Source organism: Pagrus pagrus, assembly GCF_965226575.1.
Source record: "Pagrus pagrus genome assembly, chromosome: 5".
Lineage (NCBI taxonomy): Eukaryota > Metazoa > Chordata > Actinopteri > Spariformes > Sparidae > Pagrus > Pagrus pagrus.
In genome coordinates this window covers 1,804,257-1,822,442 of record NC_140189.1, presented here as the reverse complement: position 1 = coordinate 1,822,442, position 18,186 = coordinate 1,804,257, and the positions used below count along the sequence as shown (strand labels likewise).

The window sequence follows — 18,186 nt, the reverse complement described above, 5'->3', positions numbered from 1 at the left end:
TTTATTGGCCCCAATCTGTGTGCCCAGAGCCACTAGATTGTGCCAGAGCCACCCCTCCTCCACAGGAAGCTACCCTCTATAGTGTAAGCCATAACACAGTTTGGTTAGGCTAGTGTACTTCCCCCAAGCTACACTACAGAGTGTCTGCCAAAGCAACACCATAGCCAACCACATGTGTTGCTGGACAACTTGTTTAACAATGGAAAGCCCCTGTGTAGAGCGATTTATTTCTTCCCTGGCACAGAGTGTAAAACCTGGCTGCCCTGAAGTCAATAGCAGGTTAAATCTCAGTGAGTGCATTGAAGAGATAGAGTCCCTACTTAGGGACAGGTGTGATGCGCAGACCGCATCCCAAGACCAGTTGTTAAGATGTTTGCTTCTGATCTTCCACAGGCAAACCAGCCTTGCTGTTCAGAGCAAAACAACCCTAGAGCAGGAGTTAGAACTCCTAAGAGCGCATAATTCTAGTCTTCTCCATGAAGTTCAGAGCGCTAATAAGAAAGCCATTCGATATTTAGATGACCTGCACTCAGCAGAGTTAGATCTTTGCTCACACAAAGAGGAATTGTTAAGGCGTAGGTCAGAACGATTTTCCCCACCACAGTCGTTCAGCCAATGTGATTCTGGTTACTCCGATTCACACTCCTCCCTTGATGGAAGGTAAACTCCCTCTCCACTCAGAAGATGTGAACAATTCCCAACTGACCCTAAGTCCTTAGGAATTAAGTTAATTCCTCCATCTACACTGAGAGACAGAGATAACAGGAACATGACTTTGCATCTTCCAGAAACAGACAGTGAGGTCACAGGTAGTTTATTCCCCAGAAGATATTCTTCCCACTGTTCCCAGTCTCCTCTCTGACTTTTGACTTTTAAAAGACTTTTGAATCTTCATGCTCCCTATTTAATATTGCACAAGAGTGAATGTTGCCAACCTCTACTCTGCCAAGAACTCCAAAATCCTTCAACCATTACTAGCTGTTATGGTAATTTTGGTTGTAGTTATTAAGTTAATGATTAATCAGAGTTACAAACACCTTTTTCTAAGACTGATTTGGTGAATTGGCTATTTTTTCCCTTCTTCAAGGCAGGTGCCCCGAGGTGATCTAATGTAAATTAGATCTTATTATTAATCATAATTAATAATTATCCCTGATAATCATTAATTACTATTGATAGCCAAATTTAACCCAAAACTCCCTATTACTGTTGCATGAAGCACTACATTATGGTGCCTCGTGTGATGGGAACACAACATGAGTCAATCAATCAATAAATGGACATTCTAAACTTAAAAAAGAGGTGATATTTGAAGCTTGTAGTACTCCAAATGGTTAGAAAATTCTTTGCTGCATAAGTTTCACAAATCAGTGCTCCTGTCAACAATTCCACCTGGGCGTTTAAGTACCACTCCAGTGTGTTTCGGTATTTTTATCATCTTTCCTGACAATGTTTTATAATTTTGACAAATAACTTAATTTTGTGCTTAAACTTAAAGAAAAAAGCTGTTGCTAAAATTGAAATGGACTACAGTAGAATCTAGGACTTTCTTGATATCCAGCATGCTTGTTATAAGTGTGGCGGGGCTCTTTAAAGAACAGGGAAGTTTGTAGTGAGTGAGTGGAGAGCGATGGTCGGTGGCTGAGCTCAGAGCAGACAGGCTCCCACTTCTTGTAAAATCTACAGCCAAAATAACCCTAAAAGTGGGATTTTTTTCAGCTCCGAAGCTATATTTAGCAAGATGCAGGATCAAATAACTTCTAGATGTGCCAGAACCACATAAATACTACACCGAATCAAAGTTTGGTTGAAAGGAAATTAAATGCTAGATAGTTCACTCTGGTAAACAAAATGACTTCCTGTTATTAATTTGATTACTGTGACCATTCTGCAAAAACTATTTAAATGAATACATGTTGCCAAGTTTCTTTAGGGTCTCTTGGAAATTTCAACTCAATCCATTGAAAAATAAGCCACATGTGACATATGTTCCAAGTTTGGTGAGTTTTGGGGTATGTTCAGGCCGCCAAATATGCGATCTTGGGGAAGGACAAAAAAAAAAAAAATAAAATAAAATAATAATAATAATAAATAATCCTTACAGATACAATAGGTCCTCGCACGAGATTCGTGCTCGGGCCCTAATAATAATAATAATAATAAATAATCCTTACAGATACAATAGGTTCTCGCACGAGATTCGTGCTCGGGCCCTAATTATCCCTGATAATCATTAATTACTAGTGATAGCCAAATTTAACCCAAAACTCCCTATTACTGTTGCATGAAGCACTACATTATGGTGCCTTGTCTAATGTGAGCACAACATTAATGGTGCCCTATGTGAGGCAGTGAACTGTTGGCAATCATTCATAAATGTGCAATATTAATTTCAGCATAATTTGGACAGTGCTAAAATTTGAAACTCACATCTTGAACCCCTTAGCCAAAAGTCTTTACATTTAACCCCACTAGTCTACTACAGGAGTAGATGTTGATTTGTACTTACAAACAATTGCAGTGTGGTGAGAATTGATTTATCAATCAAATTTATAACCCATTTGATTAAGCAAAATCTTTTAGGTTACTAACTGCCACTTTGAGCCATTTACTATTGCTGCTATCGATTCAAGTTGAAAGTGCTCTGTAGAAATTGTAAGAATTTCAGTTCAGCATTTGAATATCCCCTATTCAATGCATTGTAGTCAAGCTGTCAGAATTTGATGACAATTTAAGTGTTCCTCATGTTAATCACAGCGTGCCACCGGCCCTGTGATACAAAGAAGTTTATATGTGGCTGTTACTGCCTTGCATTTCAGCCTGAGTAAGAAGTAGAGTCGGAGATAGAGCCACAGCGTGCTACCAGCCCTGTGAAACAGAAGTTTTGTACTTAGCTGTTACTACCACAACTCAACTTTAAGAGACAATAACCTGACTGTTACTACCCTGCATTCCAGTAAGTGCATGTTGAAAGTTTGGTGAGCAAAGTTTAGCTTGTAAACTGTGTTTATCTTTATTGGCCCCAATCTGTGTGCCCAGAGCCACTAGATTGTGCCAGAGCCACCCCTCCTCCACAGGAAGCTACCCTCTATAGTGTAAGCCATAACACAGTTTGGTTAGGCTAGTGTACTTCCCCCAAGCTACACTACAGAGTGTCTGCCAAAGCAACACCATAGCCAACCACATGTGTTGCTGGACAACTTGTTTAACAATGGAAAGCCCCTGTGTAGAGCGATTTATTTCTTCCCTGGCACAGAGTGTAAAACCTGGCTGCCCTGAAGTCAATAGCAGGTTAAATCTCAGTGAGTGCATTGAAGAGATAGAGTCCCTACTTAGGGACAGGTGTGATGCGCAGACCGCATCCCAAGACCAGTTGTTAAGATGTTTGCTTCTGATCTTCCACAGGCAAACCAGCCTTGCTGTTCAGAGCAAAACAACCCTAGAGCAGGAGTTAGAACTCCTAAGAGCGCATAATTCTAGTCTTCTCCATGAAGTTCAGAGCGCTAATAAGAAAGCCATTCGATATTTAGATGACCTGCACTCAGCAGAGTTAGATCTTTGCTCACACAAAGAGGAATTGTTAAGGCGTAGGTCAGAACGATTTTCCCCACCACAGTCGTTCAGCCAATGTGATTCTGGTTACTCCGATTCACACTCCTCCCTTGATGGAAGGTAAACTCCCTCTCCACTCAGAAGATGTGAACAATTCCCAACTGACCCTAAGTCCTTAGGAATTAAGTTAATTCCTCCATCTACACTGAGAGACAGAGATAACAGGAACATGACTTTGCATCTTCCAGAAACAGACAGTGAGGTCACAGGTAGTTTATTCCCCAGAAGATATTCTTCCCACTGTTCCCAGTCTCCTCTCTGACTTTTGACTTTTAAAAGACTTTTGAATCTTCATGCTCCCTATTTAATATTGTACAAGAGTGAATGTTGCCAACATCTACTCTGTCAAGAACTCCAAAATCCTTCAACCATTACTAGCTGTTATGGTAATTTTGGTTGTAGTTATTAAGTTAATGATTAATCAGAGTTACAAACACCTTTTTCTAAGACTGATTTGGTGAATTGGCTATTTTTTCCCTTCTTCAAGGCAGGTGCCCTGAGGTGATCTAATGTAAATTAGACCTTTTTATTAATCATAATTAATAATTATCCCTGATAATCATTAATTACTATTGATAGCCAAATTTAACCCAAAACTCCCTATTGCTGTTGCATGAAGCACTACATTATGGTGCCTCGTGTGATGTGAACACAACATGAGTCAATCAATCAATAAATGGACATTCTAAACTTAAAAAAGAGGTGATATTTGAAGCTTGTAGTACTCCAAATGGTTAGAAAATTCTTTGCTGCATAAGTTTCACAAATCAGTGCTCCTGTCAACAATTCCACCTGGGCGTTTAAGTACCACTCCAGTGTGTTTCGGTATTTTTATCATCTTTCCTGACAATGTTTTATAATTTTGACAAATAACTTAATTTTGTGCTTAAACTTAAAGAAATTAAGCTGTTGCTAAAATTGAAATGGACTACAGTAGAATCTAGGACTTTCTTGATATCCAGCATGCTTGTTATAAGTGTGGCGGGGCTCTTTAAAGAACAGGGAAGTTTGTAGTGAGTGAGTGGAGAGAGATGGTCGGTGGCTGAGCTCAGAGCAGACAGGCTCCCACTTCTTGTAAAATCTACAGCCAAAATAACCCAAAAAGTGGGATTTTTTTCAGCTCCGAAGCTATATTTAGCAAGTTGCAGGATCAAATAACTTCTAGATGTGCCAGAACCACATAAATACCACACCGAATCAAAGTTTGGTTGAAAGGAAATTAAATGCTAGATAGTTCACTCTGGTAAATAAAATGACTTCCTGTTATTAATTTGATTACTGTAACCATTCTGCAAAAACTATTTAAATGAATACATGTTGCCAAGAGTCTTTAGGGTCTCTTGGAAATATCAACTCAATCCAGTGAAAAATAAGCAATTGGTGAGGTTCAGAATACACATACAAGGAAGCACAAAAATGCTGAGTTAGCTCAGAGGACCAAACTTAAAAAAAAATTCCGACTTAAAAAGTATTTGGTAATTTATAATTTAAGTTTGACAAGAAAGCAAAATACAATATTGAAGAATCCCAAAAGCTGTAGCTACGTCGCATGGTACTAACAGGTTAAACAATGTAACCCCAGGTGAAAAAATACTATACTTGAATTATACTTTTACAGACTGTACTAAGTACACATTTAGTATGCTGTATGCTTTTTGCGTCACCTTTATGTGTAATTAAGTGTGCTCAAGTAGTCATTGAGTACTACTTTATTACTACTTAACTACACTTAAAGTGTAAATAGTATGTTCATTTGGAACAACGTTTTACAAACTTTAAGTGTACTAAAGTACACCTGCGCAAGTACACTGTCACCTGATTTGAAATACACTTGCAGTACAATTGTATTAGACCACCACTATGTTCAAAATATACTTAAAAGGCCTTAAAATTAAATTGATAGTTGTGTAGGATTGTATTTTTAATGCACTTATCATTATTCTAGCATGCCTTTATAATACTTCAAGTTTACATCAAGTGCACTCTCTGACTATTTATATTACTTTTCAAGTGCGCTATTATGTTAATAAAAATGCATTCATAGTGAAGTAATATCACAATTTAAGCATCAAAAAGGTATGTACTTAAAGTATATTATTATACCATATATAATACTTCAAGTTTACACCAAGTGCACTCTCTGACTATTTATATTACTTTTCAAGTGCACTATTATGTTAATAAAAATGCATTTATAGTGAAGTAATATCACAATTTAAGCATCAAAAAGGTATGTACTTCAAGTATAATATTATTATACTGTAATGTATGGTTTAGAAGTGTATTTGAAGTGCAATAGGTGTTGCAGGTATTAGTACTGTATGGTACACTGTGTTAGTGGTACAGAAGTATACTTAATGTCACCACATGCACTTCGATCTACTTAATTTCTGGTACCACTAGTACACTAAAAGAGTGCTACTCAGTTCTATGAAAGAAATCCACTTCAAATTATTGAAAAAACAAAATCAAATTTATTTATATTAAAACGCAAAAACCTCTCAACCGGGGTATCCAGGCAATTAAACAATGCTGCACGAACATAACAGTTTGTGACAAAATAAAACAAAAAATGCAGTAAATTTACTGGAAAAACGAATTAACCTTGGCGTAGCCCTCATTATTGCACTTCCTTCGGAGCATGGCTCGGATCTCAATGTACTCTCTCCGTATTTGGTAATTTCTCCCTCAGCGTCTGTGGAAAAATGAAGCAGGAATTAATACTTGATTTCACATTATGTGAAAAAATACTATACTATACTTTTGTCGCCTTTATATATAATTAAGTGTGCTCAAGTAGTCATTGAGTACTCCTTGAGTACTATTTTAGTACACTTAAAGTGTAAATAGTATGTTCAATTGGACAACTTTTTACAAACTTTAAGTGTACTAAAGTACACCTGCGCAAGTACACCCACCACCTGATTTGAAATACACTTGCAGTACTATTAGACCACCAGTATGTTAAAAATATACTTAAAAGGCTTTAAAATTAAATTGATAGTTGTGTAGGATTGTATTTTTTATTTATTATTTGTTTATTTCTTTTATTTATTATTTTTTGTTATTAATTGGTAATAATTCATAGAAAATTAGAAAATGAACATTATTTATGCAGACAGCATCCAACTGAGAAGTGAAATCAAATGTCTTGTGTTATTTAATAATGTAACAAGAAAGAAACTGTACCTTTGGAGGAACTCCAGTGTTGAGCGTAGTTCCACTGGGTAGTGTATGTTGAAACAGTAGTAACTCCTGAACAGCAGGCAGGATGGCTCATAAAGGATGGAGCGGGGCTGGGAATCCTCACAGAGGCCGTGGAGGGGGTCCTCACAAAGGATGGAGCGGGGCTGGGGGTCCTTGCACCCTATAACGTAATAATTTCCTGAAAATGTAATAACGCCTGAAAATGTAATTAAATTTGCACTTAACTCGATTGAAAATGTAATAAAACCCAATAATGTAATAACTTCACCAATAATGTAATAAAATAATCTGACTGATATTGTAATAACATTTTTACCGATAATGTTATACCTTATTACATTATTGGGAATTTATTACATTTTCAGGAGTTTTTTTTTTTTTTTTTTCAAAACTGATAATGTAATACTTGACAGATAATGTAATATATATGTTCATTTTCAGTCCAGAGTTTTTCATTTTGTGTTTTGAGAATCTAAGAATGTTATATATACTGGATTTGAAACAACAGAATGACTATTGGGTTAAATTGCAGACCTTGAGTACCATACAGCCATATGCATATGTGCAAATACTCAGGGACATGCAACAGCATCCTGGTCTTACTGAGTGGGTGAAGGACTTACCTCCTTGGGAGCCCAGAACTCCAGCTCAGATATAAGCTTCTGAGTAGCACTGGAGACCCCAGGTAACTCTTTCCTAAAGGTACCTCTTCATTTCACATATTTCCAACAAATCACTACCTCATGAAAACAACCACAAACCAAAACCAAAGCAACTTTCAGTAACACTTCATTTGAAGAGAGTATACATAAGCATTCATAACACCTGCATAAACATTACATGACACCCGACATAAACATAATCCTACAAATCCACTCATAAATGGTTATTCAATCAATTTCAATGTCAAATTGACATCTCTATGTCAAGTGACATAGTGGCCAGTTGACATACTGTCATATTGGTATACTGTATGAGATTTACTTGTATAAATAAAGATTAAATACAAATAAAAGAATGAAAATATATATAATTGTTTGTTTCCGCCTGTGCCTCTTCTCAGCACTGCGCAATTGACAGGCAAGTCTACAGGCGTAAAAGAGTAAAAAACAAGTGTCGCCGGGAAAGACTCAATAATGAGATGACAGAAGACCATTGAGTCCATTTTCAATAAATATATTGTTTTGTCTTTATAGTTATTTCGATATTATTATTTAGTGGTCAGCTCGCCTAGCATTTCCTAGTTTTGGTTTCCCAGATGGTGCCCGGCGGGTCATGGGAATAACGCCGCCGGATCGCCGTTTATGGTCGGAACTACTGACCTACTTCGTCTTCAAACCTCCGACTTTCATTCTTGATTAATGAAAACATTCTTGGCAAATGTTTTTCACTTTAGTCCATCTTGCGTCGGTCCAAGAATTTCACCGTGTGCACAGAGGCTCATGGGAAATGTAGTGTGAAAACACTTCGCTTTCAGAAACTCCTCATAGTCACTTTAAAAGAAAAACCAGTCCTGTTTAAATAACGGGTTCATTGCAACAGGTGATTCACATGCTCCAAGCCCGCTGTGTATATTAAATGTGGCGACCGGCTCTGCACCGCTTCATCACTTCGCAGAAAACTTAAACTCTGCCTGCGTTCTGGGTTAAAGCAGATTATCCTGAGATGGCCACAAAAGCACTGAAAACCTGCTTCCATTACAAACATATTATCTTTGTGAAGCGAGGAGTTTTCCGAGGTGACGGCAGCAAAAATTAGATTACAGAGAGTATATTATGGTTAGTTGTAACAAAGATGTATTTATTGAATTTAAAATGTTAACAGAAAACCATGTGACCGTCTGCAATCATTTTTATATTATATGTGTAATGTAATGAGGTAAACGTATGTTAGTCTTTCTAAAACAACTTTTTCACTTGAAAAAAAAATTGCCCACCCGTGAACGGTCCACAGTGAAAAAATGCTGGGGAACCCCTGTCTTAAGCTATTTAGAGATGTAGCCAAGCCTTGGCTAAAGTGTCAAGAAGTTAGCATCAGTAAGAACTAGCATGTAGCCACATGGACAATAAAAACTAGTCTAAAGCCTACAGTACACTATTCTACCATTATCAAACTTTTTCTGGTATCCTACAGAAATCTGAAGGTATTGATGCTGAGACGTTGCATATTCACTTACCAAGTGTTCACATAAAAGGAGATATGTCTTTATTGGCCAGTCACCAGAGAGCCAACTATAGACCTATATCCAACCTCCCTTTCCTCTCCAAGATCCTTGAGAAAGCAGTCGCCAACCAGCTATGTAACTTTCTTCATAACAATAGTTTATATGAGGATTTTCAATCAGGTTTTAGAACACATCATAGCACAGAGACGGCACTGGTGAAAGTTACAAATGACCTCCTAATCGCTTCTGACAAAGGACTTATCTCTTTCCTGGTCTTGCTAGATCTTAGTGACGCATTTGATACCATTGATCATCACATTCTACTACAGAGACTGGAAGACTTAATTGGCATTAAAGGACCCGCATTAAACTGGTTTAAGTCCTATTTATCGGATCGATTTCAGTTTGTACATGTTAATGATGAGTCATCCCTGTATACCAAGGTTAGTCATGGTGTTCCTCAAGGCTCCGTGCTTGGACCCATACTATTCACCTTATATATGCTCCCTCTAGGAAATATAATTCGGAAATGTTGAGACCTAGATATAACATTCATTATTTAATTTACATTTTTATACTTTACATTTTTATCATCTAGATTCCAGTGAGCGAAAGAACTGAGAAAGTGAAGCTATTTAAACTGTATTTTCATTTTGTTTATATTTTATATTTTTCGGACTGAGGTCAGAGGTGATGTGATGTCATCAGCGGGCGCCCAGCAGAGTGGTTGATGTGTTGTTTTACCTTGATGCCTCACTGCGTCGGGGAATGCCTCGTAAAAAAAAGTGAATAGAACCGGGACAAATAAAGTTGCCAAACAGTGAGACGGAGTCATGTCTGCTTGAGAGTGCAACATAAACTTGGTGTTTCCGCCCGGTTGGAGGTTTTTCTTCAGCGCGAAGCAAGACGAATGACGAGCAACCAACACGGACATTGAAAGAGCTAATGCTAGCTGCTAACCAAGCCTGCAGACATCTAAAGCCACAGACAGTGAAGGTAAACATTGTCTATCATGTCGGAGCTGCAACAGATGTCGCCAGAGTGGGAAGGTATTGTGGCAGAGATAGAAGAAAAGTTACTGACACTGAAAACACCGGATTTGAATGATGTGTGTGCAGCACTTGGTCTTACAGTGGAGGAACGTGATAAAAACTTACCTCGCAAGTTGAGAAGGCTTATTCTTCAGTATATAGAAGGAGAAGATATTATCTCACGGGAGGATGAAGGAATGTCTGTTTTGCTGGATCTAAATGACAAAATTGACGAAGTAAAAGAAAAATTTGAGGATAGCGACGAACTCCTGCCTCAAAATGCAGTACAAGAGCACCACCATGTGGACAAAAATGAAACGGCATCTAATAATACAGAAGGACAAAGGGAAAGTGGTTCAAACCTGAATGCAACAGCTGCTGTAGCTAGTCAAAATGTGTCTTTTGTCCATCCACTGTACAGGAGAGAGTTAAAAATAACTGGACAAATTGGAGAACCAAATCAAAAGGACAAATTAACCTACTCAAGTTTGGAGAGACAGATTCAAAGGGCACTAAAAAAAGGATATGAGGAGGGAGAAGTTGTCGAGGCTGTTATTCAAGCAATAGCTCCAGGAACAAAACTGAAGAGTTATTTGGAGAGTAGAATAGATCTGACACTGCAAGCCCTCAGACAAATTCTACGGACTCACTACATTGAAAAAGATGCTACAGAGCTGTATCACTCCCTCACACGTGCAGTTCAGGAGCCCAAAGAGACGCCTATACAGTTTTTGATGCGAGCCATGGACCTGAGACAACAAATTGTCCTCACTTCAGATAGAGTCAAGTCTGGTTTGAAGTACAGTGCAGAACTAATTCAAAATCAATTCCTTCAAACAGTAATGGCTGGTCTTCATGATGACACTATTCGAACGGACATAAAACCAGACTTACAAAATCCCAAAGTTACTTTTGGAGAAAATGACAGCTGCATACAGCCTGGAAATAGAAAGAAAGAACAAGCTGTCAACCACATCAAAAGCAAAAATGATCAGAGTGGCAGCAATTGGTGAAGAAAGTGAACAAACTGAACATGTGCAAAAACCAAACAAGAATAAAAGTGGTGAAACAAACAAACGTGATACACTCATGGAAAAGGTTGATCAAGGTAACAAAGCCATATGTGAAGCTATTCAGAACCTCACCACACACATCGCAAGCCTTCAACAAGTCCCTCAGTCTCATGTTCAACAAGGGAGAGTCAGAGAAGAGCCAAGTCGAAAATACAGCGCACAACCTAGGACTGTAAACAGCAGACAATGTCGGAAATGTCAACAGTCCAACCCTGACGGAAAATGTGATCACTGTTACAAGTGCGGCAGCACAGAACACTGGGCATCAGGATGCCGAATGAAAAACATCACAGCCAGCACAAGCAAAATTGAAATCCTGCAAGGTCCAACTGAAAACTCAGACAGAGCAGAACTTTTCAGTCTAAGAGCACCTCTCACTGGTAAACAGCTGCAAACGGCGAAGCTGGTTGGAAAAAGATGTCTAGTTCGAGCTTCTTTAGGAGGAGTTGACACCACGATACTGTGGGACACTGGTTCACAGGTATCAATTGTGGGAACCAACTGGAAAACAAAGTACCTACCAGACGTTGAAGTGAGACCAGTGACTGAGCTACTTGAAGATGGATCATTGGAGCTTTCGGCTGCGAATGGAACTGATATTCCATATAAGGGATGGATGGAAATTGAAGTCACCTTATTCAAAGATGCTGTAGCTGGAATGAGTGACAAACCTGTCCTGGTACCCATCCCAGCTAGCTGTTTTATCTGTTTTGAAGAAGCAAAAGCCTGAAAACCAGCCCCACTTAGCCAGAGTAGGCAGACAACCAGTGACCATCCCAAGGAACAAAGTGATGGTTGTACAGTGTGGTCGGCTAAACAAGAGTGTGGTGAGTGCATCACATGTAGTGTTCGAGCCAAACCTTGAGGCACCATGGCCATCCGGCCTAGCCATTAGAGAACAATTGATTAAGCTTCCTTCAGAAGATAATGGTAAAATTGAAGTGACTGTGGAAAATATGACTGATAATGATATTGTGCTTTGCAGTCGCACCACACTTGGCCTGTTGCACAGTGTTGTTGCCATCTACCCATTGCAGACAAAGTCGGCTGAGGAACAGACACCACAAGCTCCAGACAGCAGTGCTGCCCCGCCTGGGCAGCAGTTCAGTGGAGAATCACGAGGTGAGCCCTGGGATCCGCCTGTGGATCTGAGCCATCTGTCAGAAGACCAGCAACCGCAGGTAAAACAAATGCTCAGGGAAGAATGTGATGTTTTCGCAAAGGATGACTGGGATACAGGGTGCATTAAAGATTTGGAAATGGAGATACAGCTAAAAGACAATGTGCCTGTCCAAAGAACATACAATGCAATCCCTAAACATCTCTATCAGGAAGTAAAAACACACATACACATACTCAACCGAGGCTGGATCCAGAAGTCCTGCTCCTCATACTCCTCACCTGTAGTATGCGTCAGGAAGAAAGATGGGAGTCTGCGGCTGTGTATAGACTACAGGCTACTGAATGGGAAAACACTGCCTGATCGTCATCCCATCCCGAGGATTCAAGAGATTCTCGACAATCTTGGTGGCAACTCCTGGTTCACGGTGCTGGACCAGGGAAAAGCATACCATCAGGGCTTCATGAGTGAGAAAAGCATACCCTGCACGGCATTCATAACACCATGGGGACTTTATGAATGGGTGAGGATCCCATTCGGGCTGACCAACGCCCCTGCCTGCTTCCAACGCTACATGGAGGGATGCCTGAGAGACCTCAGAGACGAGGTATGTGTCCCATATTTGGATGATGTATTGGTTTTTAGCTCCAGCTTCAATCAACACATTCAAAATGTGCGACAGGTGCTCAGACGACAGCAAGAGTGTGGCATAAAACTGAGACCAAAAAAATGTGACTTGTTCAAAAGTGAGGTCTGTTATGTAGGTCGTGTCATCTCTGCAGAAGGATACAAGATGAATCCTAAAGAAGCAGAGGCGGTTCAAGCACTGAAGCATGAAACACCAACTACTGTGCGAGAGGTGAGAAAACTAATGGGATTCCTTAGTTATTACAGATCTTACATACCAGACTTTTCTAGGACAGCCAAGCCCCTTTATGAACTCTTAGCGAAGCCCAAGTCTGACGTGAAGCAAAGTCAAAAGAAAAAGGAGCTTAGCCGCAAATCTGCTCAGTTGCCACCTTCTCATCCAGTGCAGTGGACAGCGCTCCACAAAGAAATACTAAACAAAATTGTGGACCAGTTGACAAATCCACCAGTCATGGCGTACCCTGATCTAGAGAAACCCTTTGTGCTACATGTGGATGCCTCTGAAGATGGTCTAGGTGCAGTCTTGTATCAGCGTCAAGAGGGTGTTCTCAGAGTGATAGCCTATGGATCAAGAACCTTAACAGCAGCAGAGAGGAATTACAAGTTACACTCTGGCAAATTAGAATTCCTGGCGCTGAAATGGGCCATAACAGAGCGGTTTCGGGACTATCTTTTCCATGCACCCCACTTTACAGTGTACAGTGACAATAATCCCCTGACGTATGTCACAAAGTCAGCAAAACTGAATGCAGCTGGACACCGCTGGGTGGCAGAGTTAGCGGATTATAGGTTTACATTGAAATACAGACCTGGAACAGCAAATAGAGATGCAGACTTCCTGTCACGCAGACCAGAATCCATTGAGGACGTCATCCAAGAATGTACTGAGGAGTGTCAACAGGAAACCGTCAAATGCATCGGGGAAGCCCTGGGCATAGACGAGACAGGAGAAGTGAATTGGATCCCTGAGAACAGGAAGACAACATACACGCAAGCACAACACTTACCCAACTGATACAGACAGTTCTAGTGAAGAGGAGTATCACTTGTGGACAGCAGTGAGACATGCAGACCTGCCCCTCAATGCAGAAGCAAAAGAGTTCTGCCCCAGGAGTGACACACCCAGAGACAGACCTGAGGTGGCGTTTATACCTGAGGAACACTCTGAAGAGGAACATGTGGAGGACAGACATGGCGTGGAGGAAAAGAGTGACGCTCCAGCTGTGGAATCCGAGGATGAGCAGAGCGATGCTGAAACACAGAGAGAAAGGCCTAAGAGAGTTCGGCAGCCCAGGCGTGTCTACACCTATGACCAGCTAGGCCAGCCAACCTTTCAACAGCTGAAAACCTGCCCTGTCGGTGTGAGAGAGCCCCCTGAGACCAGCCATGACCTGCCGACCAGATCATCATCCATGTATCCTTTTTGTCATGAATAGAGATTCACACACACACAAGACAATTTAATAAGTTAGTTTATCTCTGATATGTTACATAAGTTATAGTCCAATGTGGTAATTGACACACATTACAGAATATAAAAGAAAAACAGGGTATCTGAACATTTATTTTAATAATAAGTACAGAAAATGGGGGGTTGTCATTCTAGTATTTTGTAGTCAAGACAGTAGTGTGGTACACCTGTAAAGTACGAATTAGTATTGTGTACAGAATAGACTTGGTACATGGCTATGAAATGTGTTAACACACAATTCTGGGTGTAGATGGTAATTTCCTTGTCCCATTTGTGAAGATTTGGGGGGCCCGCCAATGCTTCTATGGACTATGCACCCTTCAATACTCATGGACTATGAGCATTGGATCCTGTATTGTGGCCATGAGAGACTTTTGCAAAGAAAAAAAGAATGGATTATTAAGATAGTACAACCTCATCATCCTGTAAATTAAAAAATGTGCCGTGTGTCATACATACCTGTTTACTTACCTTTTCACAAAGTGTTCAATAGTTAAGAGATTAAGAAAATGTTTGGCAACATCTTAGTTAGTGGGGGAGGGTGTTGAGACCTAGATATAACATTCATTATTTAATTTACATTTTTATACTTTACATTTTTATAATCTAGATTCCAGTGAGCGAAAGAACTGAGAAAGTGAAGCTATTTAAACTATTTTCATTTTGTTTATATTTTATATTTTTCGGACTGAGGTCAGAGGTGATGTGATGTCATCAGCGGGCGCCCAGCAGAGTGGTTGATGTGTTGTTTTACCTTGATGCCTCGCTGCGTCGGGGAATGCCTCGTAAAAAAAAGTGAATAGAACCGGGACAAATAAAGTTGCCAAACAGTGAGACGGAGTCATGTCTGCTTGAGAGTGCAACAGAAACACTCCATAAACTTTCATTGTTACGCAGATGATACCCAGTTATACCTATCAATAAAGCCAGATGAAACTAATCAGCTTACTAAACTCCATGCATGTCTCAAGGACATTAAGACCTGGATGACCTGCAATTTTCTGCTGTTAAATTCAGATAAAACCGAAGTTATAGTACTTGGTCCTAAACACCTTAGAGATGCATTATCTAATGATATAGCTAGTTTGGATGGCATTAACTTGGCCTCCAGCACCACCGTCAGGAATCTGGGAGTTATCTTTGATCAAGATTTGTCCTTCAACTCCCACATAAAACAAATTTCAAGGTCTGCATTTTTTCATCTACGTAACATTGCAAAAATCAGGCCCATCCTGTCCCAAAAAGACGCAGAAAAGCTAGTCCATGCATTTGTTACTTCCAGGCTGGACTATTGTAATTCTCTATTATCAGGCTGCCCTAACAAGTCTCTAAAGAGTCTCCAGCTGGTCCAGAATGCTGCAGCACGTGTACTGACAGGAACTAAGAAAGAGATCATATTACTCCTGTATTGGCCTCTCTGCACTGGCTCCCTGTAAAATCAAGAATAGAGTTTAAAATCCTTCTCCTCACCTACAAAGCTGTTAATGGTCAGGCACCATCATATCTCCAGGAGCTCATACTACCCTATTACTCAACTAGAGCATTACGCTCCCAGAACGCAGGATTACTTGTAGTTCCTAAAGTCTCCAAAAGCAGAATGGGAGCCAGAGCCTTCAGTTATCAAGCTCCTCTTCTGTGGAACCATCTTCCTGTTTTGGTCCGGGAGGCGGACACCCTCTCTACCTTTAAGAGTAGACTTAAGACCTTCCTTTTCAATAGAGCTTATAGTTAGGACAGGCCCAGGCCTGTCTTGGACCAGCTCTTAGTTATGCTGCTATAGGCCTAGTCCGGGGGACAAATGACACACTGAGCTTCTCTCTCCTCCTCTCCTCTCCATCTGTATACATTATGCCTGTATACATGCCCCATCTCTGCATGTCACTGACTTCACTTCTTCCCCGGAGTCCTTGTGCTTTCTAGTCCTACAGGCTCCCATGGATCCTGGCCGCGCCCGGGTCGTGGATCGTAGATGCGCCTACTGCTATGGCCCTGCCTGATCATGGATGCGCCTACTGCCATGGCCCTGCATGACACCCACCACTACTGTCGCTAATATTAGTCATATCTCTGTTACATACGTTCCACTACTATTATTGTAATGCATTACTACATACTATCCTTACCGTTAATCACTACTACTGTTATCACTAGTAATCACATTTTCATGTGCATTTCATTATTATTGCTGTAATACCTCTTTATGTACTTTCATTCCTGTCAACCATCCATTATAATTGTATACATTGTGATCTCGTTGATCTGCTCTGTACATGCGACATCTATTGCACGTCTGTCCGTCCTGGGAGAGGGATCCCTCCCCAGTGGCTCTCCCTGAGGTTTCTTCCGCATTTTTTTTTCCCTGTTAAAAGGGCTTTTTTTTGGGGCAAGTTTTTCCCCACTCGAATCGAGGGTCGAAGGACAGAGGGTGTCGTCTCTGTACAGATTTTAAAGCCCTCTGAGGCAAACTGTGATTTGTGAATTTGGGCTATACAAATAAAATTTGATTTGATTTGATTTGATTTGATCGTGTTCTACCTTGCAGGGCCTGCAAGGTAGAACACGATCTAGAACACGATCTAGAACACGACTAGAGGGCCTGCAGCCCATCTGCTGGTAAGTGACATTACCAGCAGATGGCGTTGCAGAAATGACGTCACTTCAATAAAACAGGATTTAAATGGACGTAATACCTTTAGACAATTACTTTCACCAAATTTGAATTGTACTATCATAGAAACATCATACAACTTCAGAAACCCTGTATAAACCCCAAAAAGGATGCCAGTTGTCATCAAGTTTTGTCATTTTGATGCTGACATTTTTATTAACCTTCATTTATACAGGTAAATGTCATAATATACTATCAGTATGACAGTATGTCAGCTGACCACTATGCCACTAGACATAGACTAAGATGTCCATTTGACATTGAAAGTGATTTAATAACCATTTACAAGTGGATATGTAGGCCTATGTTTATGTCAGGTGTCATGTAATGTGTATGCAGGTGTTACAGTATGAATGCTTATGTATACCCTCTTCAAATGAAGTGTTATACTGAAAGTTGTTTTGTTGGTTTGTGGTTGTTTTGTGGTTGTGATTTGTTGGAAATCACTAGGGAAGCAATAGTCATTCTGTTGTTTCAAATCCAGTATATATAACATTCTTAGATTCTCAAAACACAAAATGTAGAACTCTGGACTGAAAATGAACATATATATTACATTATCTGTCAAGTATTACATTATCAGTTTTGAAAAAAAAAAAACCTCCTGAAAATGTAATAAATTCCTAATAATATAACAAGGTATAACAGTATCGGTAAAAATGTTATTACAATATCAGTCAGATTATTTTATTACATTATTGGTGAAGTTATTACATTATTGGGTTTTATTACATTTTCAAGTGAGTTAAGTGCAAATTTTATTACATTTTCAGGCGTTATTACATTTTCAGGAAATTATTACATTATAGGGTGCTACAGTCCTCAAGGAGGCCGTAGACGGGGTCCTCACAGAGGATGAAGTTGGGTTTGGGGACTTCACAGGGGACAGAGGAGAAGGAGAAGGGCTGGGACTCCTTCTAGCCACTAAATTCGGCTTTACTGAGGCTGACTGTGCTACAACAAATCGTAATTTAGTGAACTGGAAAGAGAAACAATAATGATGAGTCAATTTTATGATGAAACGCATACAAACAATTCATACAAGACATTAATTACCGCGACAATATTCACCATAGCTAAACTTGGAGGGGGCGCAGGAAAGACTGCTGGGCTGCATTATCAGTTGCATCAAGGGCTGAGGCTGAGACCACAGGCTGGACATCAGCAGGAGACTGAGTGGTAGGCTGCTAAA

The 18,186-nt window shown here is 40.0% G+C and overlaps 1 protein-coding gene across 1 annotated transcript in view; it reads right to left on the bottom strand.

Moving 5' to 3' along the window:
• The window catches only part of LOC311257295 (alpha-1,3-mannosyl-glycoprotein 4-beta-N-acetylglucosaminyltransferase B), a 77,667-nt gene that overhangs the window by 53,942 nt on the left and 5,539 nt on the right, over window positions 1–18,186 (bottom strand). The gene's annotated exons all lie outside the window — the stretch shown is intronic.